The sequence below is a fragment of the Rhinopithecus bieti genome, unplaced genomic scaffold (assembly GCF_001698545.2).
Source record: "Rhinopithecus bieti isolate Rb0 unplaced genomic scaffold, ASM169854v2 scaffold_9383, whole genome shotgun sequence".
Lineage (NCBI taxonomy): Eukaryota > Metazoa > Chordata > Mammalia > Primates > Cercopithecidae > Rhinopithecus > Rhinopithecus bieti.
The window spans coordinates 2,738,435-2,747,955 of NW_016806471.1; positions in this window are offsets into that span (position 1 = coordinate 2,738,435).

Below are 9,521 nucleotides of genomic sequence, written 5' to 3' on the forward strand. Positions count from 1 at the left end.
AAAAAAAAAAAAAAAAAAAAAAAAAAAAAAAGTTATGGAAGAACCTCCACTAAACTCTGGGGGCAGGGAGGAGTTTTACTTTTCATACTCTTCCATAATGTTTGAGCATTTGCAACAAATGTGTTGGTCTTGCAATTTTTCAGCCAAAAAAACAGATACTAGGTATCACTTATGGATTTATTGTGTGCTGGGTACTTACTAAGCACATTCCTTCTCATTCCTAGTGGCTTCTACTGTTTTCCTGTTCTGGGACCATAGGGAACAAGACCTGTCTACTAGATGGACCCTCTCTCAGGCCCCCTGGATCTTCCTTTCAGGGTCTGCACCTCCTCCAGGAGGGATCAGGATTTGAAGCAAGAGACGCCATGAGGTTATTTTTCTGTCTCCTCTGTGTCTCTGTCCAGCTTTCTTGCTGGAAGACATGTTTGAGATGGAGATAGTGACAGGGAAGGGAGCTTTAGGGGGCCATGGCATGTCCTGTCTGGAGTGAGCAGGGAACTGGAATGGGAGAGGATTAGGGAGGCACCCTCCCTTCCACCCTGGGCACTCACCTCTGGCGAGCAGTCCCACCAGGCTTGCTTCCTCTCACCCTGCCCAGCCCAGGAAGGAGGAGGTGGAAATAATTAACACCTACATGGAAACTCTTTCACACAGGTTGTGAACTCCTCCAGAAATTTGCATTTTAAGCCCTTGGTGGCTAATTGTGGAATGCAACGCTTTGTCTGGCCTGAAAAGAAGGGCAGGCAATGGAAATCAGGTGAAGAGAGGAGGGGGTCCTCTTTGTGCTGGTGTGTGTGTGTGTGTGTGTGTGTGTGTGTGTGTGTGTGCTGGGGGTGCAAACATTCTACTTTCAAGCCTGGTGCAGATAAAAAAGCTGAGTTGAGGGGGTGGGGGTGTCACCCACAACTGATGACTTCCTCCCCACTCTCCACAAGGTTTCTGGACATGAACTCCATTTCCAAGTCACCAGCCTACCTGTAACCTGGGGCTGGTGCCCCAGCCCAGGTGGCTGGCCTATTTGTGAAGAAACAGGCCTGAGCCTGCTTTGAGGGGCGGGGGATCCCAGAGAGGAGTGACCCAGCTTGAGCTGGAGAACTCTTCAATTATTAATTAATTAATTATTATTATTTTTTTTTGAGACAGCGTCTCACTCTGTCACTCAGGCTAGAGTGCAGTGTTGATCTCAGCTCACTGCAACCTCTGCCTCCCAGGTTCAAGCGATTCTCCTACCTCAGCCTCCCGAGTAGCTGGGATTACAGGCACACGCCACCATGCCCAGCTAATTTTTGTATTTTAGTAGAGGCAGGGTTTCACTATGTTGGCCAGGTTAGTCTCGAACTGCTGACCTGAAGTGATCCGCCCGCCTCGGCCTCCCAAAGTGCTGGGATTACAGGTGTGAGCCACTGTGCCTGGCCTAATTAATTTTTAAATTAGTAAAATATGCATGAAAAATTCCAAAGTTTCAGAAGTGAAAACCAAGTTTCCCTTTTAACCCTAGTTCCCATGTTCTTCTCTCTATATGTATAAATACACGTATGTATAAATATGTATATATGTATACGTGTATTTACATTTGGGCAGTCTATACAACACACTCTTTTCTTTTGAGATGGAGTCTCGTTCTGTCACCTAGGCTGGAGTGCAATGGCATGATCTTGGCTCGTTGCAACTTTCTTCCCGTGCATTTAAGCAATTCTCCTGCCTCAGCCTGCCAAGTAGCTGGGATCACAGGTGCACATCACCATGTCCGGCTACTTTTTGTATTTTTAGTAGAGATGGGGTTTCGCCACGTTGGCCAGGCTGGTCTTGAACTCCTGACCTCAAGTGATCTGCCCGCCTCAGACCCCCAAAGTGCTGGGATTACAGGCATGAGCTGCCGTGCCTGACCACAACAGTCTTAATTATCTTGTTTTTTTCCACAAAGCAATGCTTTTCAGGCCTGCTACTTGTAAGATCTTGTTAGTGTGATTAATTTCCCTGTGCTCAATCTTCGCATATGTAAAATGGGAGATAATAGATATATTTCCCTCATAGGGCTGCTGTGAGAATTAAATGAGTTAACGCATGTAAAATCATCATGTCAGAGGCCAGAGTGACTCCATCTTGAATAGGGGCTGAGTAGGATAAGGATGAGACCTGCTGGGCTGCATTCCCAGGAGGTCAGTCATTCTTAGTGACAGGATGAGACAGGAGGTCAGCGAGACTGCTATCACAAATTATGGGTCATAAAGACCTTGCTGATAAGATAGGATGCAGTAAAGAAACTGGCCACAGCACACCAAAACCAAGATGGTGACCTCTGGTCGTCCTCACCGCTCATTATACGTGAATTATAACACATTAGCTTGCTAAAAGATACTCCCACCAGTGCCATGACAGTTTACAAATGCATGGCAAGTTATAATGAAAGTCACCCAATATGGTCTAAAGGAGGAGAAACTCTCAGTTCCTGGGGAAATCCCTGCCCTTTTCTCAGAAAGCTCATGGATAATCCACCCCTTGTTTAGCATATAATCAAGAAATAAACATAGAAATAGCCAGCAGCCCTCAGTGGTATTCATCTATGATGTAGCCATTCTGTTGTTTCTTTACTTTCTCAATAAACTTACTTTTACTTTACTCTATGGACTTGCCCCGAATTCTTCCCTGGGCAAGATTCAAGAACCGTCCCTTGGGTCTGGATCGAGACCTCTTTCCGGTAACAATTAGACCAGTGATTGGCATGCAGAGAGCTCTAGAAAAGTGTCGGCTATTGTTATTATTGTGGAAATTGAAAAAGTAATAAAGAATTAACCCCAAGATCCCGAATTTTTGTGTTTTAAGATGTATAAGGGCCGGGCATGGTGGCTTATGCCTGTAATCCCAGCACTTTGGGAGGCCGAGGCGGGCAGATCACGAGGTCAGGAGATTGAGACCACCCTGGTTAACACGGTGAAACCTCGTCTCTACTAAAAATACAAAAAATTAGCCGGTGTGGTGGCGGACACCTGTAGTCCCAGCTACTCAGGAGGCTGAGGCAGAAGAATGGCATGAACCTGGGAGGCGGAGCTTGCAGTGAGCCGAGATCATGCCACCGCACTCCAGCCTGGGTGACAGAGCAAGCCTCTGTCTCAAAAAAAAAAAAAAAAAAAGATGTATAAGGGATGTGTGTGTGTGTGTACGTGTGTATATGTAGAGAGAGCTTTAATGTTATAGGAAAAACTGGTGATTGATTCTGAGATTCTAATCTGGATATTAACATGATGAAAATATAACAATAACCACCACAACAACAAAGTTCTATTTACTGCCTGCCTACGATGTGCCCGGTGCTGTTCAGGCCTTTGACATACCTTGGTTAATGCCTGCAACAAAACTTTTGCTAGTGAGTATTTTTATTCCCAGGGTATAAATGAAGAAACAGAAAGTCTGGTAAATTTGCAACAGATAAACAGTAAAAGAATAGAGAGTTAGACTTAGTCCTTTATGTTTCCTGTTGATGCCAATCACATAGGGCAACAGCAATCATGAGTAAGTGCGGATCAATGCTGTGTATTTTATCAGAGTCCACACTGTTCTCGTTCCTGTGGCATGGTCTGTGCTTAAAGAGAATGAAAATAAGTAGGGGAATGAGTGACCTCAAACTTCATCAATACCTCATTTGTTGATATTCCACAGTATGTGATTTTAAGGTAGTCATTGAAGCTGTTCTTTCTAAGATGAAATACGATTTTCTTTCTTTCTTTCTTTCTTTTTTTGAGACAGAGTTTTGCTCTTGTTGCCTAGGCTGGAATGCAATGGTACGATCTTGGCTCACTACAACTTCTGCCTCCTGGGTTCAAGTGATTCTTGTGCCTCAGCGTCCCGAGTTGCTGAGATTACAGGCCCGCGGCACCACGTCCAGCTAATTTTTGTATTTTTAGTAGAAACGGGGTTTCACCATGTTGGTCAGGCTGGTTTCTAATTCCTGACCTCAGGTACTCCTCCCACCTCTGCCTCCCAAAGTGCTGGGATTACAGGCATGAGTCAACGCACCCAGCCCATTTTCTTTTTCTTTTTCTTTTTTCTTTTCTTTTCTTTTCTTTTCTTTTCTTTTCTTTCTTTCTTTCTTTCTTTCTTTCTTTTTTTTCTTTTGAGACGGAGTCTCACTCTGTTGCCCATGCTGGAGTGCAGTGGCACAATCTCAGCTCACTGCAACCTCTGCCTCCCAGGTTCAAGCAATCCTCCTGCCTCAGTTCCCCCTAGTAGCTGGGATTACAGGTACGCGCCACCATGCCCAGCTAAGTTTTATATTTTTAGTAGAGACGGGGTTTTGCCATGTTGGCCAGGCTGGTCTCAAACTCCTGACCTCAGGTGATCCACCTGTCTCGGCCTCCCAAAGTACTGGGATTACAGGTGTGAGCCACCATGTCTGGCGCATTTTATTTTTCAAATGGGTGACATGCTGCCTCTTCTTAAACACAGCAGGAGAACTATGCTTGGCCCTTCTTTCAGTCTGTCCCTAAGGCATCACCTCAGTACTGCCCATGACTTAGTGGACCTTGGATCAGCCTTTCTGGTATGGGTCTGTTAGCATGGAAGACCCCTGTCTGTAGTTTTCATATGCTGTACTCTGAGAAATTCACAGAGCGTGTCTCAATAGAAACGTACATAAACCCAGAACTGAAGCATGTTCAAGGAGAGTCAGTCTTATGGGGTAAATAGTGACATCTGTTTAAGAGGCTTTCTTTTTTCTTTTTATTTTTTTGCCTGCACTCTGGGTTCTCTGCATTAGAGGTAGTTGGAGGAGGCTGGGCATGGTGGTTCACACCTGTAATCAAGCACTCTGGGAGACCAAGGTGGGCAGATGGCTTGAGTCCAGGAGTTCAAGACCAGCCTGGGCAACACAGTGGGGCCCCATCTCTACAAAAAGTACAAAAATTAACCAGGAATGGTGGTGAGCATCTGTGATCCCAGCTACTCCAGAGGCTGAGGTGGGAAGATCACTTGAGCCCAGAGGGTTGAGGTTGTAGTAGCCGAGGTTGCACCACTGTACTCCAACTTGAGCAACAGAGAAAGACCCTACTTCAAAAAAAAAAAAAAAAAAAATTACAGGTAGTTGGATTTCCAGGAAGCCCATGGTGAGTGAGCTTTAACAGCAGGTTCCACATTTATGGAAGCCAAGAGGGGTAAGGTATTACCAGGAGGTGGCACGAATGAGTGTTTGGTGACATTAAGATGGCGTGGGTTTGGTTCCCTTTCTCAAATGCTGGAGGGCAGCTCCATACCTGCCCAATGGCTTTCTCCTTCTCCACCCCAGCATGAAATTTAAAAGGCTTGGTGACCTGCCCATCTGGAGACACCAAGGAGGGTTGGCAGTGAATTCTTTGGCTGGCAGGCAGTGTGAAGTGGCCCTTGCGTTTTCCTGGCTTTGCTAGCTATGCCTGGGACTCTTCCCATTGAAGAGCTGGCTCAGGGAGAACAAAAATAGCAATGACGATTCTAAGCAAATGTACAACTAAAAATTCCACTGATGGATTTTCTGATGAAAATAAGTCATAGGAAAGATTGCTTAATGAGCTGAAGCGGGACCATTGTAAGTTCTGCCTGGTTACCCTGGTTCTTTTGTTCTGTGAACTGCCTGTTCATATCCTTTGCTTATTTTCTACTGAGCTATACATATAGATCTTGCTGATTGGTGTGAACTCTTTGTGAAATAGGAAATGAAACTTTCATCAGTCAAAGATTACAGTTTTCCGCAATGTTATCTTATTTTGTTCATAGAATTTCTTTTGGTTGTGTATTATCTAGTCAAATTTATCAATTGTTTCTTTGGCTTCAAGGTTCTGTGTTCCACTTAGAAAGTTCCACTCTTACGTGATACATTTTACATGTTTGCTTCAAGACATTTTGTGGGTTTTTTTAAAGTTTAAATCTTTGATCTAACCAAAATTAATTTTGGTGTTAAGGGTTGAAATGGGGGTCTAACTAACTGCATTATTTTTTTTCTAACTGATATTCAATGGTCCCCAAATGATTTATTGAGTGATCTCTCTTTTCCTCACTAAATGCCACTTTCTCCGTAAACTAAATTTCTGCATGTATTTCACCCTATTTCTGGTCCCCTCCAATTTGTTATACTATTTTTTCTCCATCATAAACCCTTAAAATTATTGTTGTTTCTTTTTTTTTTTTTTTTTTTTTTTTTTGGAAACAGGGTCTTGCTGTGTTGACCAGGCTGGACTCAAATTCCTGTGTTCAAGCAATCCTCCTGCCTCAGCTTCCTGAAGCCTTAAAGGATTGCAAAGTGCTGGAACTATAGGCATGAGCCGCTACATCTGGCTCTCATATGTATTTTAATATCTAGCTGGAGTAGTCCTTCCTGATTAGCCTTCTTTTTTTTTTTTTTTTTTTTTTTTTTTGGGGGGGTGTTCTTCCTTATTCTTCTTTTTTTTTTTTTTTTTTTTTTTTTTTTGAGACGAAGTCTTGCTCTGTTGCCCAGACTGGAGTGCAGTGGCATGATCCCGGCTCACTGCAACCTCCACCTGCTGGGTTCAAGTGATTTTCCTGCCTCAGCCTCCTGAGTAGCTGGGACTACAGGCACCTGGCATCACACCCAACTAATTTTTGTATTTTAGTAGAGACAGGGTTTCGCCATGTTGGCCAGGCTGGTCTGGAACTCCTGACCTCAAGTGATCCGCCTGCCTTGGCCTCCCAAAGTGCTGGGATTACAGGGATTACAGGCGTGAGTCACCACGCATGGCCAATTATCCTTCTTTGGACCTTTTCTAGTCATTTTCATGTTTATTTTTTCTGATAAATTTAAATATCAGGCCGGGTGCAGCGGCTCATGCCTGTAATCCCAGGACTTTGGGAGGCTGAGGCGGGCAGATCACCTGAGGTCAGGAGTTCAAGACCAGCCTGGCCAACATGGCGAAACCCCATCTCTACAAAAATACAAAAATTAGCCAGGCCTGATGGCGGGTGCCTGTAATCCCAGCTACTTGGGAGGCTGGGGCAGAAGAATCACTTGAATCCAGGAGGTGGAGTTTGCAGTGATTGGAGATGGTGCCAGTACACTCCAGCCTGGGCAAAAGAGTGAAATTCCATCTCAAAAAAAAAATAATAATTAAATAAATAAATATCATTTTATCAAGCCCCTTTACCCCATTTTCTTGACATTTTAATTGGAAATGCACTGAGCTATAGATTAAATTAGGGAGAATTAATAAAAAGAAGGGCATGTTTTCACATTTAGTTCTGTTTTCTTTTATGAACCCCATTAGAACCTGAGAGTTTTTGGTTAAGCATGGTGGCTTATGCCTGTAATCCCAGCATTTTGCAATCCTTTTGGGGCCAAGGTGGGGGGATGGCCTAGGAGTTCTAGACCAACTTTGGCAACATGGCAAACCCTGTCTCTACAAAAAAATACAAAAATAGCTGAGTGTGGTGGCTTGTGCTTATAGTTCCAGCTACTCTGGAAACTGAGGTGGGAGGATCACCCGAGCCCAGGGAGGTGGAGGCTGCAGTGAGCTGTGATCGTGCCACTGCACTCCAGCTTGGGCAACAGAGTAAGCTCTTGTCTCCAAAAAAAAAAAAAAAAAGAGTTTTCTTCTTGTTAAATTTTTCCCTAGAAATTTTACCTTTTTAGCCTCTACAGCAAATAGGTGCTTCTCATATTTTCCAACTGGCTGTGTGACTTTAGACAAATCATTCACCTTCTTCAGACCTCAATTTTCTTGTAGGTAAAGAAAAGCATGTATCTCTAAGATCCCTTCTTCTAGAGCTAGTTGAGGCGTTTATGATGTGGTTCTTAACAATGCAAAATGTTGGTATTTTCAGGGGCAGCTTTGCCCTCATTGAATTTTCATGAGAAAGACCTGGGTCAGCTCAGTTTCTCTGGTCCCAGCTGTGCAAACAAATACCTGGGTCAACCCTAATTGGAGCCCTCTGTGAGCCCCCAACCCCCTCCACTGATTCACCAAGACTCCACTGTGCCCTGAGATTCCTCCTGCAGGCTGGATACCTCAGCAGGATGGGCATACCCCAGCTTTATTCCACACCCAGTTATGAGGCATCTATCTACCATGTGCCAGGCGCCATGCTAGCCTCTGGCTGTGGCCATTGGCTGTTTATCTGATCGTGGTGGACAACCACTTTGGATGATTCAGGCCTCCAAGTGCAATGCATTTCAGGGCTGATTCTGAGATTGTTTTGGCCTCCGTGTATTCTGAGTCAATTAACTAGTCAACAGCCTTTTCTCCAGTGCGCAATGAAGACACAACCCGGCACACGACCAGGTGCTAAGTGTTGCTTCGTAGCGCTTTGGGGAGAGGATGCGCAGAGAGAGTATTTCTTAGTGAGACTAAGACTGTCAGGGCAGGCCGGGCCCAGCAGGGCCGGTTCAACCCCCTTCCAGGGCGGAATCTGCAGGACTTTCCGGCTGCCCGAGCACCCCACTGTGTTGATGACTGGGTGGCAGACTCACACTCCTGGCTAATTCCAGGAGAGACTCATTTAAGCATTTACCGTTTAGCCTAATTGTTTCTTTAATTGAAAGTCTGCAGATAAGCACAGGTTTCTTTCCTATGCAAAAGAGGCTTGAGCTAGAAGAAACAAGCCAGTGGTGTAAGAAAACAAGTGCTAATTTTAGCCTGGCTTTGGGGAAGAGGGGCTTTGTGCCTCTGGGTTCTTGCATCATAATGTGTTCGAGTTAATTTGACGGGTGGGGGTTCTTAGTTACCCAAACACTTTAATAGGATTGAAATGGGCTACTTTCAGGCCTTGCATGGATAAGAATGGACTGGCTAAGCCCTCTTTTCTTTAAGAAAACAGCTCCCACACTTGCGCAGACCAAAATAATTAAGTAATTAGCAAAGGCATTTGTCAAAATGCCCAGTGGGGCTGACGAAAATGACAGCTTTGAGAAGGATGAAGAGTTCGCAAACAGCATTTTCTCCCGGCTCCAGGTTGGGGTCAGGCCTGGGGCCTGTGAGGAACACGCCTGCCTGGGACTCCGGGGTCCCAGCTCAACCTTTGGGGTTCAAGTTCACTTCCCTGTGGCAAAAGCCAAGCTCCTATTTCTAAGGAGGCAGTCTTGAAAGGCCTTTGGAACATCAAAGGACTCTACAAACGCAGTAAGTAAAAAATAAAGGAGTCATTTTCCTTTTCAAAGGATTGAAACCGTTAAGCAGCCAAGTCCATGGCAGAAAAAGCATTTGTGGTTTGTGGAAATTAAAAAGACTGAGGAAATAGCTAGAGGTTACAAGGCAGTCATTACCCTCAACAGTGAGCTTACTCTGTACCTACTGTGTGCAAGGCAAATAACCTGGATTTTCTTAGAGCCATAAGAGTCTGCCCTTACGAGGCCCACAGTGATTGCTGTTGTTGGTTACAGGTTAACTGAGTGTTTTTTTTTTTTTTTTTTTTGGAGACAGAGTCTCGTCTCGCTCTGTTACCCAGGCTGGAGTGCAACGGCACCATCTCGGCTCACTGCAACCTCCGCCTCCAGGGTTCAAGCAATTCTCCTGCTTCAGCCTCCTGACTAGCTTGGACTACAGGCA